We start from the raw sequence: 20298 nt of genomic DNA, 5'->3' as shown, positions 1-20298 counted from the left end.
ATGTCCATCGAGTTCAACCTTTTTTTTTTTTTTTTTATTAACTACCTATCTGCCAGTTGATCCAGAGGAAGGCAAAAAAACCCATCTGAAGCCTCTCCAATTTGCCTTAGAGGGGGAAAAATTCCTTCCTGACTCCAAAATGGCAATCGGACTAGTCCCTGGATCAACTTGGACTATGAGCTATTTCCCATAACCCTGTATTCCCTTACTTGCTAAAAAGCTATCCAACCCCTTCTTAAAGCTATCTAATGTATCAGCCTGTACAACTGATTCAGGGAGAGAATTCCACATCTTCACAGCTCTCACTGTAAAAAACCCCTTCCGAATATTTAGGCGGAACCTCTTTTCTTCTAATCGGAATGGGTGACCTCGTGTCAGCTGGAAGGACCTACTGGTAAATAAAGCATTAGAGAGATTATTATATGATCCCCTTATATATTTATACATAGTCATCATATCACCCCTTAAGCGCCTCTTCTCCAGCGTGAACATCTCCAATTTGGCCAGTCTTTCCTCATAGCTAAGATTTTCAATACCTTTTACCTGCTTAGTTGCCCTTCTCTGTACCCTCTCTAATACAATAATGTCCTGTTTGAGTGATGGAGACCAAAACTGTACGGCATATTCTAGATGGGGCCTTACAAGTGCTCTATACAGTGGAAGAATGACCCCCTCCTCCCTTGACTCTATGCCCCTTTTAATACAGCTCAAGACCTTATTTGCCCTTGATGCTGCTGACTGGCATTGCTTGCTACAGCCAAGTTTATCATCTACAAGGACTCCAAGGTCCTTTTCCATAATGGATTTGCCTAGTGCAGTCCCATTAAGGGTATAAGTGGCTTGGATATTTTTACATCCCAGGTGCATGACTTTACATTTATCAACATTGAATCTCATTTGCCACTTAGCTGCCCAGATTGCCAGTTTGTCAAGATCATGTTGCAAGGATGCCACATCCTGGATGGAATTAATTGGGCTGGATAATTTTGTGTCATCTGCAAACACTGATACATTACTTACAACACCCTCCCCTAAGTCATTAATGAACAAGTTAAATAAAAGTGGACCCAATACTGAGCCCTGGGGGACCCCACTAAGAACCTTACTCCAAGTAGAGAATGTCCCATTAACAACCACCCTCTGTACCCGATCCTGTAGCCAGTTTCCTATCCACGTGCAAACGACTTCATTAAGCCCAACAGACCTTAGTTTAGAAAGCAGTCGTTTGTGGGGCACAGTATCAAACGCTTTGGCAAAATCCAAATAGATCACATCTACTGCCCCCCCACTATCCAGAATCTTACTTACCACATCATAAAATGCAATCAAATTCATCTGACATGACCTATTCTTCATAAAGCCATGCTGATTGTTGCTCATAATGCCATTCATTAGGACAAAATTTTGAATGTGATCCCTTAACAAGCCTTCAAATAATTTGCCCACCACAGATGTCAAGCTTACTGGCCTATAATTGCCAGGCTGAGATCGTAATCCCTTTTTAAATATTGGAATAACATCAGCTTTTCTCCAATCCATAGGCACCATACCAGATGACAGTGAATCTGAGAAAATCAGAAACAAGGGCTGGTCTAAAACTGAACTAAGGCCCTGGAGCCTTGTTTACATTAATTTGTATTAAAGCTTTTTGAATCATATCCTGAGTCAGCCACAGACTAGATTGAGCTGAACCATTCGTGCAGTTATTAAGTGAGCCTGTGAACCCAGACTCCTCTATTGTATACACTGAAGAAAAGAACTGATTTAACACATTTGCCTTATCTGTATCTGTTACAACCATACTGGTACCATTATTTAATGGAGCAACACTCTCAACCTGCATCTTTTTACTATTAATATATTTAAAAAACTTTTTAGGGTTAGTTTTCACCTCCACCGCAATTAACTCTTCATTTATTTTCTTAGCCTTCCGGATTGCTGATTTACAACATTTATTACAGTGTTTATATTCATTAAATGCAGCTTCTGTCCCTACAGATTTGTAGTTTTTAAATGCCTTTCTCTTCTTTCCCATTAACTTCTTTACTTCTGTATTAAGCCACACAGGATGATTCTTAGAGCTTCTACGTTTAGTCCTTAAGGGAATAAATTGAGAACAGTAATGATTTAATATCATTTTAAAGGACAACCATTTCTGTTCTGTGTTTTTAGCTGAAAACCTAATGCCCCAATTAATGCTCTGTAGGGCAGCCCTCAAGGCACTAAAATTAGCTTTTGCAAAATTCATGGTTTTTGTTGCCCCAGTATATTTTTGTTTTTTGCACCAGACATTAAATGATATAACATTATGGTCACTATTACCCAGGGGTTCAATGACTTGCACATTTGCTATAAGTTCTGGGTCATTTGAGATCACTAAATCAAGAATAGCATTTTTTCTGGTAGGCTCCTCAACAACCTGTGCTAAAAAACTGTTGTGCAATAAGTTTATAAACTTCCCATTAACTGATCTAGCAGTACCGTTGCTCCAGTCAATATCTGGGTAATTAAAATCCCCCATTATCATTACTTTACCTAAACTAGCAGCCTTTTCTATGGGGGCAGACATTCAAAGGAGTCTGTTACATAGCAGATAAACTCTGTAGAATATAATGGTGTTCTAGAGAGCTTATCTGTTATAGGTGATCAGTGATATGTAAGGCCACTGGATGGACTTCATTACACACTTTCGTTAATTAATTAATGTTCAATGTTTGGCTCAATTTGGGTGAAATGTCTTGCAAGCCTTTTGTTCATTCATAATAAATATAGATAAGCATCCATTGTTGTTCCTCTGTTCTTTTGGAGAAGGTAGTCATGTTGTCTTAAAGGAACAGTAACACCAAAAAATTAAAGTGTTTATGTTACTGAAAATACAATGAACTGTGTTGTCCTGCACTGGTACAACTGGTGTGTTTGCGTCAGAAAGACTATAATGGATTGTATAAGAAAATGTATGTGTAACCAAGGGGGCAGCCATTCAAGACACAGGTTACAGAGCAGATGCAGTCTGTAGAGTCCCATTGTATTCTATTACAGAGCTTATCTGTTATCTGCTGTGTAACCTCTGCCTTTTCTCCTTTTCAGCTTTAATGGTTGCCCCCATGGCTATACAGCAACTTCTTTATATAAACCATAGTAGTCTTTTTAAAGCAAACATGTAACTTTTACCAATGCAAGGCCACAGTACATTATATTTGAGTTACTTTACAATGCTTTTATTTTTTTGGTGTTACTGATCCTTTAAGAAATAGAGAAATTTGTCCTACTTGCTGTCATTTTAAAATCACCTTCCATGGCAGCATCCACCAACCTCCCACCCTTCTAGGGCTTGGATACTAAGACAAAGGGGATCAAAGAGGAGCATGTACTCATAACCTGTGATTAAACCGTTCCTGTCCCGTGACCAGGTGAGGAATACTCATGTTGGTGAATGCTGTCGTGGAAGGAAATAGAAATACAGAAAGTAGAACAAATTTCTCTCTTTCTCTGTGCTATTTAAATAAACTAAAATTTACTTCCTTGTAACTAGGTTACAAGAGTTATATAACTGTATGTATGTATGTCACTGACCCTATATTCATAAAGATATGTGTGTGACAGCTGAGTGCCTTGAGTGTTCCTCGTGCTTACATATAAAAAAATCCCAATCAAATAGGTGCACACCAGCTTAATATTTTCATATTATTGAAAACATTTTCCTGGTATGCATGTCTAATGCATCTATATGATTTGGATTTTTGCATAGCTGCATGGTGGCATAAGAGTGCTGGAGTTTACCAGGATTTAGATAGATAGATAGATAGATAGATAGATAGATAGATAGATAGATAGATAGATAGATAGATAGATAGATAGTGTGGGGAAACTGCTCATAGCAGCGGATAAGGGTCAGGCCAAACAGATCCACAGACACAGACGAGACAGAAGGCTCAGGTTGGCAACACAACATTTTTAGGCTTCTGCCTGTGGTTTATTTTCACAGTATAGAAACGTAAACAGGCATAACCTACGTGTATAAAAAAAGCAATAAAGCAAAAGTCTCACCAGTTTGTCGGTTTCAAAGTACACTTTCTGCAGTCACAATGCAGTCTTTCTCAGGAGTCCCAATATCAGTGGCAGTTTGTTACCCAGGCAGCCTTTTCTCACAGCTTCTGCCAACTTACTCTAAACCTCAGCATACCCAGGCTCCCCTTAAGCATTCCCATCTGTGAACTAATTGGCCAGAGTAATTTCCAACAATGCTCCAGTGTCCTGGTTTGTCTTACCCTGGCAGTGTCAGACTAGCCCACTGGGATACCAGGAAAACTCCTGGTGGGCCTAAGTGTCAGAGTGCCCTCCTGCTTCTAACCATTTGGCCTGTTTCGTTGTCATTACCTACTTCTGTATGGGAACAAAGAGGCTAAATAGATAGAATTATAGATTATTGAATAGAAAGAAAAGAGACTTGGAGAATAGAGGTTGAGTAAGGAAGAAGAGAATTAGTTTGAAAAGTGGGCCCATGGTCTAAGGTTTTCTGGTGGGCCCTTGGCATCCCAGTCCGACACTGTACCCTGAAAATTTAAAGGAGTCAGTACCTTAGACTGGGTATTATATATCTGCCATCATATACAAAATTCCTACTGGAACAAACCTCTTTGTCAAATACTTTCCCCTCTGTTCAATCTGGGGTTTTGGGCACAACTCGCAACCATACCTTGACAATGCATCTGTGTTTCCCTGCAGTTTGCCTGCTCAGGGTTTCATTGTAAAGTTGAAGTTCTGCAAAGAAAGGAACCAGCATGTTACCCTTTCATTCCTTTCTTTTACCTGTGACATCCAGGTTAGGGGAAAGTGGTCCACATGAGCATAAACTGGCCGCCCAGTAAATAATATTGCAAAGCTTCCAGTGCCCATTTAATTGCAAGGCTCTACAATACTATATTTTTTTTCAGCCAGGGTCAACTTTCTGCTCACAATTACCTTGGTGTTCTTCTCCACCCACCAGTTGTGACAAAACCACGCCACACCTGATGCATCGGTTTATACAACAAATTTATTTTTGAAATCCGGTGCGACCAACACTGGATGCTCATACAAAGTTGTTTTCAACCCCTGGAAGGCCTTCTCTGGGTAGCCATGGTAGCAAAATTTGGAGTGAACCTGCAATAATAGCCCACCATACCAAGAAAAGTGTGGACCTGGTTTTTAGTGAGAGGTTTGGGACAATTTTTAATTGAATATACTTTGTTTACTTGAGGCTTTAATACCACCCTTTAGTATAATCAAGATAACAGGCTTATGGAACATTTCTTGGGGTTCACGATCAGTCCTGCCTCTCTAGTGGAATTTAGAACAGCTTGTACCAGGGCCGGAACTAGGGGTAGGCAGAAGAGGCACATACCTAGGGCGCAAATGTGGAGGGGCGCCAGGCACCGCACCTCTTCTGCGCCTTGCCCCTAGTTCGGCCACTTCTTTCCATACCTGTAGCAGCAATCGATGTAATCCTAGGCGCGCACAGACGCGCATCCTTCCTAGACGCGCACTCTTCTGCGCCTGCTCGTGCGCACGATCGTCTTCTGTGCTTGATCGCCCGTGCGCGCGCCTGTACGTGCGCGCACTTCAGAAGGGGGCAATGTAGTCGGTCGGGTTGCCTTGGGCGCCCGACTAAGTTGGCCCGGCACTGGCTTGTACTCTGGGGAAGTGACTGCCAATCCCTACTAAAAATCACCATATAATCCAGATAGGAGGAGGCATAGTGCTGATTAGGCCTAAGAATGTGGTCCATCATTCTTTGAAATGTGGCTGAGGCCTCTTGGACCACATGCCCTATGGAAGAACTTTCAATCTGGAGAACCCAGAACTAGTGCTAGGCTCCTGGTTACGGCTCAGTCTTCCACCTTTAGCAATCGCCTTTGGCTTCGGGAGGAGTCCTCAGTAGCCACCAGGTTTATAATAAGAGGAGCAAAGCAGAAGTTCTGCACAAGCAAAGGGGCCTGATCGTTACTGAGTTTACAATGGAAGGAAACACCAGCTTTCCAAGGGACAAACGAGAATATAGTGAGGCCAGGCAGACAAGGGTTGGTTCAGTTAGAGTTCAAGCAAGGTCAGACAGGCAGTGGTTGGTTCAGGCAGAGTTCAAGCAAAGTCAGACAAGCAGGGATCAAAACCAGGAGACATCAAACAGAATAAGCGCCAGAGGAACTAACAAAGTAGACCTAACAAAGGGCAATGAGTTTTGGCCCCTTTAAATATTCAAACTTTGCACCAGAATTCGATGACGTCATGATGCTCGGTGCATAAAACCCAGAAGTGAGTGCCGCGGCTGCCACAGCAGATTGCACTAGAGGAAAGGAAGAATTAGGGCTGCGGGCATGGAGTGCGGCGGGTGTCCCCTCCCGGCCCCTAGTCCCCACCGGGCCCCTAGTCCCCACTAGACCACCAGGTAACCTCACACTTTATAGATTACATTTTGAGCTAACTATATTAGAAACATTTTATATTATGCCTATCTACTGTATTTACCCAGCTATTATTTTTACACCAAATTGTCCCTTTAAAACACGGATGGGGGGGTCCCTGGGAAATTAGAGAGAGAGAGAGAGAGAGAGAGAGAGGTGGGTTAATGGTTGGCTCACAATGTACACAAAGTCATGGTGGTACCGGGAGGGGTGAGCCTGTTTTTTTGCGATTTGTTTCCATATTTACACATAGAGTTAATAAACAGGTAACAAGTGAGTAGGACAGTAGTAAGACAGTAGTAAGACAGTAGCAAACCATATGGTTCTAGAACAGTGATCCCCAACCAGTGGCTCGTGAGCAACATGTTGCTCACCAACCCCTTGGATGTTGCTCCCAGTGGCCTCAAAGCAGGTGCTTATTTTTGAATTCCAGGCTTGGAGGCAAGTTTTGGTTGCATAAAAACTAGGTGTCCTACCAAACAATCTCCTGTAGGCTGCCAGTCCACATAGGGGCTGTCAATAGTCAATCACAGCCCTTATTTAGCTCCACCCAGGAACATGTTTCATGCTTGTGTTGCTCCCCAACTCTTTTTACATCTGAATGTTGCTCACAGGTGAAAAAGGTTGGGGATCCCTGTTCTAGAATGATCATACAGTGTGTCATACCACATGTTTAAGGGCAGGAGCAGCTCTACACCCATTTTTAAAAAATCACACATCTCTTCTTTCCTGCCAAACTTGCCAACTACTTTACTAATAAAGGAGTGATTTGGAAAAAATACAACCTTATGTAAAGTATTTACCATCGCAAATAAACTAGACACTCTGTATGCATTACCAATTCACATTTAGAGGCAGATTTATCAAGGGTCGAATTGAAAATTCAGATTTTTAAATTTGAATTTTGAGTTTATTTTAGTGTAATTCGACTAGGGAATACTCCAAATTCGATTTGAGTTTAAAAAAAAAAAATCAAAATTTGAATTTTGAAATTGTACTGTCCTTTTAAGAATTCAATTCTAAAACCTGCCAAATTGGTGTTTTAGCCTATGGGGGCCTCCTACAACCAATTTGGAGTCATTTGGTGGACTTTTGAAAATCAAATTTTTTTGATTTTCGATCCTATTCACCCGAATATAAAAATTCTTTTTTTTTTTAATAAATTTCGATTGGTCGTTTTTTTCTTCGAATTTTGAGTTTATGGGAGTTGATGGTAATTTTTAGAAACTCCCATAAACTCGAAATTCAACCCTTAATAAATATGCCCCTTAATGTATGGTATGTTTTAAGATGGTTTCACACATTTATAGTATTAATAACTTGCCCAAATGATCCATTTTCTATCCATGTGATGAAATACAATATTAATGTGGGGTCATGTTTTTTCCAAACTTAATAGAACTACTACTGTGTTTGCTTGTGTAGCCTCTCCCCATTCTAATGATGTTAGAGCAGCATATTATTATTATTATTATGATTATTATAACTTGTATTTAGAAAATACCAACGTATTCCACAGTGTTTTACAATAAATAGGTGTATAAATTAATATACAAGAATACATACAAAATCGACCAATCAAATACAAGAGGTAATACAAGAGGCAAAGCATACAGGTACATTTCAATCATCTGAGGATAAAAAAGATGATATCGGCACAAGCAGGGAAGCGCAACCCTCAACCTATCCAAACCCACCGGACTTGTGGGTAAACCTGGAGTTTCCTTGGGTTTTTGAAGAACAACAACAACAACGTTCCCAGAATCACTAAAATACAGGACATTTTTACATATCTCCCAATAGTCTAGATTTGCAGACCCCAAAAGGATTGGGACTTGCAACTGGATGTGTGGAGGTCCTGGAGACAGATTCAGGTCATATGGCTGTAAAGGTGTATGGCTGGGGTGAATTGGGAGTATATATGACCATATATAGTATAAAAATTGTCATTTACCTGTCAAGAAAAAATAAAAATGAAGGCAAAAGGCCATGCAATGGCTGGTGTACCTAGCATGTACGTGCTTAAGCTGGTCATAGATGCAAAGATAAAGTCGCATGAATCGAAGGGCCGTATAATTTTTGGACCATGTGTGGATCTTACCGACATTTTTCGTACCATGGTGATTGTCACTACTATTTGTCTGACATAACTTTCATACAATTTCTGTCACAGGCAGAACATTGTCTGATTAGTTCTTTTATTACTTTATTTAATCGGAAAGGTTGGTGGCAGGTCAGAAGATTGTGAGATCCGATCATTCGTCGGATACAAGGCTAAAACAAGGCTTAAACAAGGCTAAAACAAGTCTATGGCCAGTTTTATTTGTGTGTCAGCCAGAGGGACTTTAGCATTTGAATTGTCACTATTTCAATATTTAATATGGGATTAACCAATACTATCATTGCATTATGTTAATAAATATGTTTACAGTGTTTCATTATTGGCTGTTTTGTGTGATATATTTTTAATTGAGACATTCAAAGTTGGGGGGGGGGTAGTTTGGCCAAGATACATTACACCTTCTGTAGTGTTTTGACAATATTCAAACAGCAAGCAAAAAAACAAAAAAGACAGTAGTCCATGCACAGTTAAGGTGGTCTAGGGAAGACTAGGTGGTAGAAAATGGCTTGCCTATTATTATTATTATTATTATTATATATACAGTGCCACCATACACCTATACTTTAGCAACCACTCTTCCTCTGCCATGCTACTCTGCCAATCTCCAAAGTGGCTTTTGCTACTTTTCAGGACAAGATTCATACTAATTACCCTAACATTCAAAAGATTCCATCTGATTTCTGCCAGCATCTCTCTGCATCCAGCAATCTCTTAAAACACACTTTTTTTTATAGAAGCTTACCCCATATAGCCTATCTTTCCTTGAGTATACACATTTGGTTTCTCCTGAACTTTTCCCCATCCCTATGCTTTGTGTCTTGCTTCTCTTTGTAAACTGTACGTTCTATTGAGCAGAGGCTTCTTTTCCTACTGTAATGATTCATTTTGAATATTTGAATATAATCTGTATGTTTGAACTGAAGGACATCGCTAACAAATATCTCAGCAATTTTTAATCAGACTTTAATAACAGAAATAATTGTGAGGAAACCATAATAGTCTACCTCTGGCTCACAGGGGCTTTAGGCTGGCAGAGCCCATCAGACCCTAACCCAATACCTTTTTTGGCTCACCCTTTGCACTTATGTCTAGTATTGACAGGCCGGATTTGTGGAAAGGCCACCTTTTAGGATTTTAGGATTTTAGGGGGGCGGCATGCTGCCGAACCACACCCACATTGGTTCAAAAACACTGGGGATGTGCTGGTATTATAATAATTTTTTAAATTTCCCGTGCGACAATCCCCATTGCTCCTGTCCCACTGGAGGGGACAGGGGCGATGAACGGAAGTGGGCCTAGGGGCCCCCATTATGTAAATCCAGCCCTGAGTATTGATTCTGAGGGTGGGACCTGCAGTGGAGGGGGTTGAGAGCACATGGATCCCAAGTGACCCCACTGCTTCATGTTTCTGGGATCTGAAGTGGATACACTCATTTTAGAGACTTTAAATCCGAAAAGATTTGTGATTATGATTATTATGGTTTATATATATATTTTGCTAAATGTTGGGCTAATTTAGAACCAGTAGTAAAGAGGGAAGGCTCAAAAGTGTTAACCCATGTTAAGTGTTTGATAAAGAGATGTGAATCTTAAATATGACATGGGTATTTTTGAGGCTTACATAGTGTTACACCACACACTCTTTTGACACAGGTGCAGATAATAATGTTATTCTGTAAAAAATATTTTTGATGCCAATGCTATTAATACGGAAAAGAGATAAAACTGTAGGAAGGTTCATATTTTCTTTCCAGAAAAGGTGGCATTTCTCCCCCCTAAGCTCACCTCTGAGCTGCCGTTAATTTGTCCTCTGTAAACCCTTAGCTTCCTCATCCTTTGTTCTGCTGCTTGAGGTGAGGGGGGTAGAAGTGGGGGATGGAGAGTCTTAAAGCATAATAGATGCTGTTTGCTGACTTAATTTGAAATGTGTTTTGTTATATGGTTGCTTTAAAATGTTTGTCATCATAGATGTTGTATCCCCATACATTTTTCAATTTGGCTGTTTTTTTAAATCAAACCTGCCACTGCCATCCCTGTCTCTGAGAGACAGCTACAACCTCATACACAGCAGCTTTGCAGCTTATTGTGGCAAATGCACGCCTTCTGTCTCCCTCTGCAAGCAATGAATTATTGTGGTCAACTCCTGTTCTTTGGTAAAATAATTTGGGGACCAGCATTTTAAGAAGCCATCACAGCACCGTGCAGGAAATGTGTCTGCTGTGGTCCTGCCTGATTACAATGAAACAAAGCGCCAGCACCTACTGAGACATGAACTAAAATGTAATGACTCAGGAGCGTGCATGCCAGGAGGGGATGCCAGGGATACTATTCTTCATTTAACACCAGTTCCTTCAGAAATTGAGACCACAGAGGCCTGGACAGGTCAGTTTCTGACACTTGGGTGGGGGTGGGAAATAGAAAAAAAGATTAGGGAGTTTAGGCTTTGACAAGGGGAGACAAAGAGACAAAGCACAGCTATTAAATAAAATGTGCAGTAAGCATAAGAGAGACACGATGAATACATTTTTTATTAGTACAGGATGCCCTTTATGTACTCAGTAGGGCAAATATTACAAAGCAATAAGATCATAAATATGAAAGTAACCAATATACAGTTAAAAAAACTGCTGGTAGTAAAGGAAAAACCACTGTGCAATTAGGATATAAGGCGAGCCATAGGATCAGTATTTTAGCAGTTTACATAGTATACGAAAGGATGTCTCATGACATGTTATGTATATTATGTACTGTATCCTGATATGTAAATACGACAGTAAATGTAATGTGACAAAATACATATGCACCAGACATTACATGATACAGAAAGTGGGATGCCAGTGTGTTATAAAGATGCAATTTCAACATAGAGAAAGAAATAAAAGATTGATGGTAAATTGATGGCACCATTGACTCGTTATTATGCATTGAACAGTGGCGTAACTACCAGGGTTGCTGGCCCGGGTGCGATCTTGGGGCACCTTTGGTGCCTGCCAGAGCCACAAGGCAGCTGGAAATGTATCTGTGTGCAAGTTGGTTGCACCTGGGCTCCGCCATAGCTAGCTACGCCACTGTTCTACTGTACATTAACTTTAATATATTATAGATAGACCTATTCTAAGTAATGTATCTATTGGTCTTCATTATTTATATTATGTGTGTTATATATATTTTTTTTTATTATTAGCCTTTGATATTGTTGGTTTTTCAGCCTGCAGCTTAAAAATGCTATTTGGTTATTGGCAGCTTCAATTTAACTTTCTAATTTATTTATTTCTTTCATTCATTTCTTTTATTTCATTTCTTTCATTCATTTATTTCATTGTTTGTTTCTTTTATTTTTTAGATCCCCTACTAATAATCTTCCATATTGATTTCAAAGTTGTTTCATGTATGCTAGAGTAATTAACCACTAGCAACCACTTGTCACAAACAAAATTGTAAATAATTCAACAACAAAAAAAATACTATGCAAAATGCAATAGCACAGTAGGGGTAATTTACTAAGGGCAGGGATGTGTACAAAGTGCAATACAATCGGGGTATGTTTATTATGGCAGAATAATCCACAACATATCACCAGACATCGCCATAGGGTTAAAAAAATGGCATAATATCTTTACTTGCTTATTCATCCAGCAAGTTCCACCAGAACTTATTTATAAAGGTCTGAAGCAGTGTAAAATAAAGGTGAAAAATATGGCGTTCACCATTTATTTTACACAGCTTTTTACACCATTTTTTTTCCAGCAAATTTTATTTTACACAGCATAATAAATAGACTCCTAGGTGTCAAAGTTAGAACCCCACCATGCCCTTTCCTGAATTACTGAAGGAGTTCATAATCTAATTTGCCAATTGCTACACAGATGTGCAGACACAAACTAGGGTAATTCAGTAGCCAATTATGAAAGAGAAATTTTTGAGATTAGGCCAAAATGGCTATAGGTCTACCCATATTTATTTATTTTTTCCGAATTTTTGCTTAAAGGGGTGGCTCACCTTTTAGTTAACTTTTAGTATGTTATAGAATGGCTATTTTTAAGCAACTTTTCAATCAGACTTTTTTATTTGTTATAGTTTTTGAATTCTTTGCCTTCTTCTGACACTTTGGGGGTCATTGACACCATAAAAAATGCTCCATAAGGGTATAAATGTATCTTTATTGCTACGTATTATTATTACTTATCTTTGTATTCAGGCCCTCTCCTATTCATATTATAGTCTCTTATTCAAATCAGTGTATGGATGCTAGGGTTATTTTAAATCTAGCAAATTGATAGCTAAAAATTGCAAACTGGAGAGATGCTGAATAAAAAGCTCAATAACTCAAAACCCACAAATAATTAAAACAGGTAATGAATTGCAAATTGTCCCGGTATATCTACATCATGCTAAAAAACAATTTAAAGGTGAACAACCCCTTTAAACTGCCAGTGCCAAACCATTGCTCTATAACTACTCAATTTATATATTTTGTGTTTACTAGTTTTTTTTTATCACAGCTATGCAGTTTGGCATTTCAGAAGCTATGTGCAGTGGTTTAACTATAGGGGCTCCTGTGCGCCTGGGCCCCTCTGAAGATTTTTTTAGGGGGACGGGGGCTGTTGAACTCTTGTTATGCCACTGGCTATGCTGTGTGAATGACAGAATTGGAAATGAATAGGAGAGGGCCTAGCAGAATAATAAGCAAAAAAACACAATAAAATTGTAACCTCACAGAGCAATAATGAAAATCCAGACATATTTTAAAGAGCAAACTGGAAAGAGGCAGAAAAGGCAGGCAAATTAATCAGAAACTATTAAAATAACAAACTAGGTCCAATTGTAAAGCTGCTTATACATTCTGTAATATACTTAACTTAACTACCCCTTTATAGTAGGCTTTGTGCATTTTAAACTGCTGATATGTTACTGCATCTCATATATACATATGTACACACCTGTATCTGTACCTTTAAATTTAGAATTTGAAAGGAACTCTTAACAATATTTCATAAGGCGCTAAATTGTGGATTTTAAATTACTATTTTGTGTAAAAGTGGATTTTATGGTCATTTCAGCCATATACAAGTAATACGATACATAAAGGAAACAAATAATGTTCCTCCAGAACCCATGTTGCTACATATAAGACTGTGGGATACAAAATTACAATCTACAAAAAGTGCACATGTGCAGCATAAAAACACAGGACATATAAGGTACATATGCAACATTTTGGGCAGTGCAATATGAGAGGCAATATACTGTGCAACCCTGACAGGTACACGGTCCTGCTGGACAATAAGGTGCAGATAGTGAATTGTGCAAAAATGTAAGGCAATGTAACCAATAAGTGGTAGTAGACATACATTTTTGTAAATATTTCAGAGGTTAATGCAGTGTCCTTCAATGTGTGTATTCAGTTCAATCCTTGAGACCTGAGAAGCCTAATGCCTTGTGGAAAAAACTGTTGCACATTCTGGCAGTCAGTGCCCAAAATATTGCGTTATTTCTTTCCGTATGGCAGGAGGGTAAAGAGTTTGTGTGAAGGGTGTGCCACAATGGTGCCTTTCCAGATACAGCAAGTGTAGTAAATGTCTATACTGGTTGGGAGAGAGACCCCGATGATCTTTTCCGCTGTCCTCACCACCTGCTGCAGGATCTTGCGATCCAATAAAGTACAATTACCATACCAGGTAGTGATGCAGCTGCTGAGAATGCTTTCAATAGTCCCTCTGTAAAATATGGTGAGGATGGATGGTGGAAGATGGGCTTTCCTCAGCTTTTGCCCTTCAAAATAAAATAAATGGCAAATATGAAATGCTAGAATTGAGGGAAATTAGCAGTTTTAAATAAACTTTTAACAGTTACTGGCACTGAAAATTTCCACCTCACAGTGCTTACAATAGAAGTTTTTACCAAAAATGTTAATCCACTAATATGTTAGTATGTTATTATTGAATTCCCTATATATTTGCTAAGCATACATTTAAATACCCGTGAATAACCCTTACTAACCAGCTAGAGGAACAGAAATACAAATACTTAAGGGGTTATTTATCAAAATCCAAAAAGTTCCTGCTATTTTCTGAAAACGACTCTGACCAAATCTGACTCCCCCTCCCCTATTATCAATACATTTTCACAAAAAAATTTTGTGCAGGAAAAGTCACGATAAAATCATAAAAAAATATAAATCATAAGTTTATTTTTGATTTTGTGCTCGAAACCTAAATTTTTTTCGTAATATTGCCTGAAAGCAATGATTTTTTTTTGAAACTCCGAAAATCTTCCATTTGTTAACGAGGCATCTGCCATTGAATGTTACATGTTCTCGAAAGGTCTGAGTTAGGGTACGTTTTTCACTGGACTATTAACACCGTCGGACTTTAATAAACCCTCAAAAAATTGTATTTTCCCCCTTTAAAAGTCTGACCAGAAAAATTCAGAGCTTAATAAATAATCCCTATAATGTAATCACACAAATTGAGAATGGAGGAGAGCATCAGTACATTGATGCTATATAAAAAAGTATATTAAAAGGGACCCGTCACCCAAAAAATTATTCAAGGGGCGTGTCCTAATGGTGTACTGACAAAGACGCATTATCAGGAGCTCTGGTGTGTCTACTCAAAAAGCTTACTAAAACACCCTGCACCCCACTAAAATGAGGAGAAACCAAAAAATATTACCCTCGGGTTCCACTCCGAAACCATCAGGAGTGAAACACAACCGCGATATAGAGAAATTCTTCAAAAAACAAAAGGATGAGGCAGAGGGATCTGAAGACTCCAATATTGTGGACGAAGAGACCCAAGGCCCCGCCACTTCCCCAAACTATGGCTTGCTTGATCCAACGGCTCTCCATGCTTTACTGGCAGAACTACCAAACAAATCTGACCTAGAGCAACTATTGATAGAGATCAAAACCTCAATCAAACAAGATATCACGGTCTTACAAACTGAACTATCTAAACTTTCTAAGAGCGATGGAAGACTCCGACGCTGAAAACCGACGCTAAAAACCGACGCCGAAAACCGGAGCAGACGCTGTAACATTAGAATCAGGGGAGTAACAGAGGAGGTCGGCCTACCTGAAGCCCTCCAACTGATACAGGATCTCTTCAAGTAGCTCCTAGGCCTCGATAAAGATCTACCGCTGCGCATAGAAAGAGTCCACAGAGTAATGTCGAACAGGCAAGGGAAACCCAGAGACATTCTCTGCTGTCAACACCACTTCACTCAAAAAGAAGAGATCCTTCGTAAGGCGAGAGAGGCCAAAGTATTGAAGATCGAAGGTGACGAGATCAAACTATACCAGGACCTGGCGTATTCAACTACCTTAAAACGCAGATTCCTGAAGGTTATAGTAGACACATTGAAATCCCATCAAATCATCTACCAATGGGCCTTCCCCTTCCCATTAGCGGCCCGACACAACGGATCTTGGGTTCAGCTATGTGAACAATCGGAGGCATCCCGCTTTTCAGATCTTTCAATATTGCAACATCAGATCTCACAGAATGGTCCCAATATGCATATGGAAGCAACACAGATTCAGCAACAGACAGCAGGGGACCGAGGAATACCACACTCTCTGCTCCGAGACATCAGGAACCCATCTGAGTTACACAGCTATATTAAGCATTTTTCCTTTTCCATTTCTCCTCTAATTCTTGCATATTCGAGGCAGATCTTTAACCATGTGACCACTTTGACATTGGGTACCTTTTACCAATCTCACACCAATATTTTGCATTGATCATCTTATAACTATAACTATGCATTAGCCGGGTCAGAAGCAATCACGCTAATATTAGGGCTTTGAGGGGCTCCCCCCCTACCCATTCCAGCCATCCCATTCATATATAGGAATGTTTGGGGCTATTTATTATACAATATGGGCTCAATACAGAATGCACATAGGCACTGGTCAGGAGGATTACTCGGATAAGAGCATCACTGTAATCCTTACGCAAAGGCCCATGCCACATTAAGGGCTTGTTAAAAAATAGGAGGTGATCACACACGAAACAGGAAGCCCCATCCCACCCCATCCCACCAATCTACCTAAGATAGAATTTGCCCCCTTATCCAATACTCTACTAAGACCCGCTACTACAGCTGAGTTTCCAGGGCTCCTTTTTGAAATAATTTTTTTTTCTTTCTTAATGACGCGCACTGCAAAGGTGCTTCACCAACGAACGACTCACTACCCACACGGACTTCAAACTTCATGGTCTTTCCAAATGTACTTTTCAAATATACCTGAATTCCTCTTAGACTACCTTCTAAATGAGGAAAGGTTAATGTTTATGCTTATGTTGATGCAATATGTTATAAGATTCTGTTGATAACAGTTAACAATCTGCAAATATTCTGTGCTTTATTCACTCCCTGTATTGGTTCATGTAGATTATATGCCCGGGTCCATCAGCTAAACCTTAGATAGTAACCCTAAACTGCACCATCTCTCTTCATATACTGAACAATGGGATTTGCAAACATCTCTGAGGCACACCGGAGAACCGTTAATGTCGGTTCCCCCCTATAAGTTCCCCCCTATAAGCTCTTTGTATATTACAACCATACGGAGGTAATGGTTTAACGTACTCTCAGTGAGTAAGAGCACACTAGTACACCTTCTTGTGTAAGGGACTCCCTTACTTCCTACACCTCAATTCCTTAGCTCCCTACCCTTGTCTAATTTTCTCCCCCTTTCCTTTCTTTCTTCACAACTCACCCCTTCACTTCCCCGCTACCTCTCCCTCCTCCCCCTTTTTTTCTTTTCTTTTTCTCCTTTCGTTCTCATCCTTCCTCTTCCTCCCAGTTCTCTCTGCATTAACCCCCTAACACCACATCTCACTCACTCTCTCTCTATTATCCTCTCTACTCTATTTCACTTACCTCTATCTCACCCCTCCCCCTCTTAACTACTTACATCTAGTACATAACAAGATGCCAACACCAAACCAGTCAGTTACTAAAGGGACTAACATGATGATAAACGTAGTTAGTATTAAAGCTAACGGCCTTAATTCGGCTAAGAAACAGATTCTGCTAAACTCAGAATTAAGACGCCTGAAGGCGCAAGTGGCCTTCATACAAGAAACCTATTTTAAAGGCTTCTCAACTCCCCAATGGTCCAACAGATATTTCCCAGAAATGTATGACAGTGTACCCAAAAAAAACGAAACTAAAGGAACAGCCATCCTATTTGGAAAAAACTTTAAGGTCTTGTCCACAAAGAAAGACCCCGCTGGACCCTTTGTCTTCGTAAAGGACACCCTAGAAACCCAGAAGATTATCTTTGCATCTATTTACTTACCAAATGAGTGACAAGATGAAATATTCCATACCATAACAGAGAACCTACAGAACTTTTCAGAAGGCTTATTAATCCTTGGAGGGGATTTCAACACTCCCATGGATCCCCAAATTGATTGCTCTACTGGAAAATCCAGTATTACCCACCGAATCATTAGTAATATAAGTGGTGGACGCTTTGAGGCTGATAAAACCTACAAAAAAGGACTATACATTTTACTCAGCGAGACACAGTCTGTACACTAGGATTGACTATCTCTTCATATCTCAGCACCATCTCAACTCACTGGCCGATCCTGGTCAGATCACGCTCCCATATCTATGACAATATCCCTAAATTGGAGATTAAATGAATCAGTTTTAAAAGATAACACTATTCTGAATGAAGTTAAATCCACCATCAGAAATTACTTTAAAGAAAATGTGACAGATGACCTCTACCCAGTAACAGTCTGGGAAGCTCACAAGTGCTGCATTAGGGGGACACTGATTCAATTATGCTCCAGAAGAAAACAAGCTCATACAGCTAAGCATGAGACTCTTCTATCTGAATCCGAAACCTTGAAACTACTCACAAACGCAATCCCAACCCAGAGAAGTTCACTAAGCTTACCACCCTACAGGCTGAACTAACAGATCATCATAAACTGTTTACTGAAAAAGTCCTCACAAGAATGAGACACCGACACTATGAACACAGGGACAAATGCGGCAAGCTATTAGCTCGCTTATTAAAAGCATGAACTGTGAGAAACCATATCCACAGCATACAAAACAAAAAGTGTGACAAACTTCACCACAGCCCTCAGATAGCACAAGAATTTCATAAGTATTATACTGAACTAAACCCCTACAATAGATGGTTCTTCTCCTACAGAGGCATTTGAAGCATTCCTCAATAAACTACCTATCCCACAACTCTCTGCGGTGCAGAAGTTATCAATGGAAACAGACATCACTGCAGAGGAAGTTTCCCAGGCGATCACCTCCTCCCCAACAGGTAAAAGCCCTGGGCTGGATAACTACTCTATTGGCTATTACAAAGAGTGTTCTGATTTGATTATACCTGATATGACTAAAGCATTTAACGCATTATAAGGCAATGCTGAATTCTCACATAACTCTCTAGAAGCAAACATTACTCTCCTTTTAAAAACAAACAAGAATCCGGATGACTTGAGTAGTTACAGGCCAATTTCACTGATAAATACGGATGTGAAAATATTAGCTAAGATAGTGGCTACCAGAATACAAACAACTCTAAGTCAATTGATAGGAGTGGACCAAGCATGTTTCATTCCTGGAAGAGAAGAGATAATACTAATAAACTTATCAATGTCATGCATTGTGCGAAACATAAGAAAACCCCTTTCATGCTTTTGTCAACAGATACCGAAAAGGCCTTAGACAGGGTCAGATGGACATATATGTTCTCCTGCCTTGCTAAATTTGGATTTGGGAATCGCCTATGCCAATGGATTAGATCACTCTATAATGGCCCAGTTGCAAAGGTTAGGGTGAATGGAGTCTTATCTGAATATATGACGATTAAAAATGGCACTCGCCAAGTGCGCCCTCTTTCACCTACGTTATTCGCCCTAGCTCTGGAGCCCCTTCTTATGCAAATACGCTTAGATCCGAATATTTCTGGGATCACGATCAGAGATAGACAATACAAAGTTGCAGCATACGCAGATGATTTACCCTTCTAACAAATCCAAAAGTTACAATTCCAAATCTCAATAACCTTTTTGAGGTTTATGGACAACTCAGCAATTTCAAAATCAATTTTTCCAAATCCCAAGCCATGAATGTTTCTCTACCTCCTCCAGTGATCCAAAGACTTTCTAATAGTTCTCCAAATAGCTGGGCCAACAGGCAATTCACCTACCTGGGAATAGCTATTACCAAACACTATGATGATTGGACAGAAACAAACTGCAAAATCCCTACATGCCAAAATAAGCAAAGAAACTAAACTGAGCAAACAACCAGTATCCTGGATAGGAAGAATTAACGTAATTAAGATGAACGTTATGCCTGTCTTCTCTATCTATTCCAATGTGTCCCTCTTAAGTACCACACTGCCTGGATAAAAGCATTTCAATCTAGCATAATTAAATTTATCTGGAATGATCGCCCTCCGCAAATAAAAACTACTATTATATAGGAGAAAGACAGACGGAGATCTGGCTCTTCCAGACTGCACTAGATATCTAAGAGCCACGCTCCTCTCCAGGATAATAGACTGGTCCCACCACTTAGACAGTAAAGAATGGGTAGAGATAGAGCAACAGTCCACTGCTACACACCTGATTCGCTTGCCATGGGTAGACAAAATCCATCGCAGGATCATCCACAACTCTCATCCACTACTTAAGAACACAATGCTGGGATCAGATTAACGGAAACCCTCAAATATCAGCC

General features: G+C 39.7%; 1 protein-coding gene across 2 annotated transcripts in view; it reads left to right on the top strand.

Moving 5' to 3' along the window:
• The first annotated feature begins 10619 nt into the window (after nucleotides 1–10619).
• Nucleotides 10620–20298, top strand: part of mpnd.S (MPN domain containing S homeolog) — a 36686-nt gene continuing 27007 nt past the window's right edge. For both annotated transcript variants that reach the window (XM_041579847.1, XM_018243536.2), the window contains exon 1: nucleotides 10620–10944. The gene's annotated coding sequence lies outside the window, so the exon portion shown is untranslated. The remainder of the gene's footprint in view (nucleotides 10945–20298) is intronic.

This window comes from Xenopus laevis, chromosome 1S (genome assembly GCF_017654675.1).
Source record: "Xenopus laevis strain J_2021 chromosome 1S, Xenopus_laevis_v10.1, whole genome shotgun sequence".
NCBI lineage: Eukaryota > Metazoa > Chordata > Amphibia > Anura > Pipidae > Xenopus > Xenopus laevis.
This window is presented reverse-complemented; position numbering and strand designations above follow the sequence as displayed.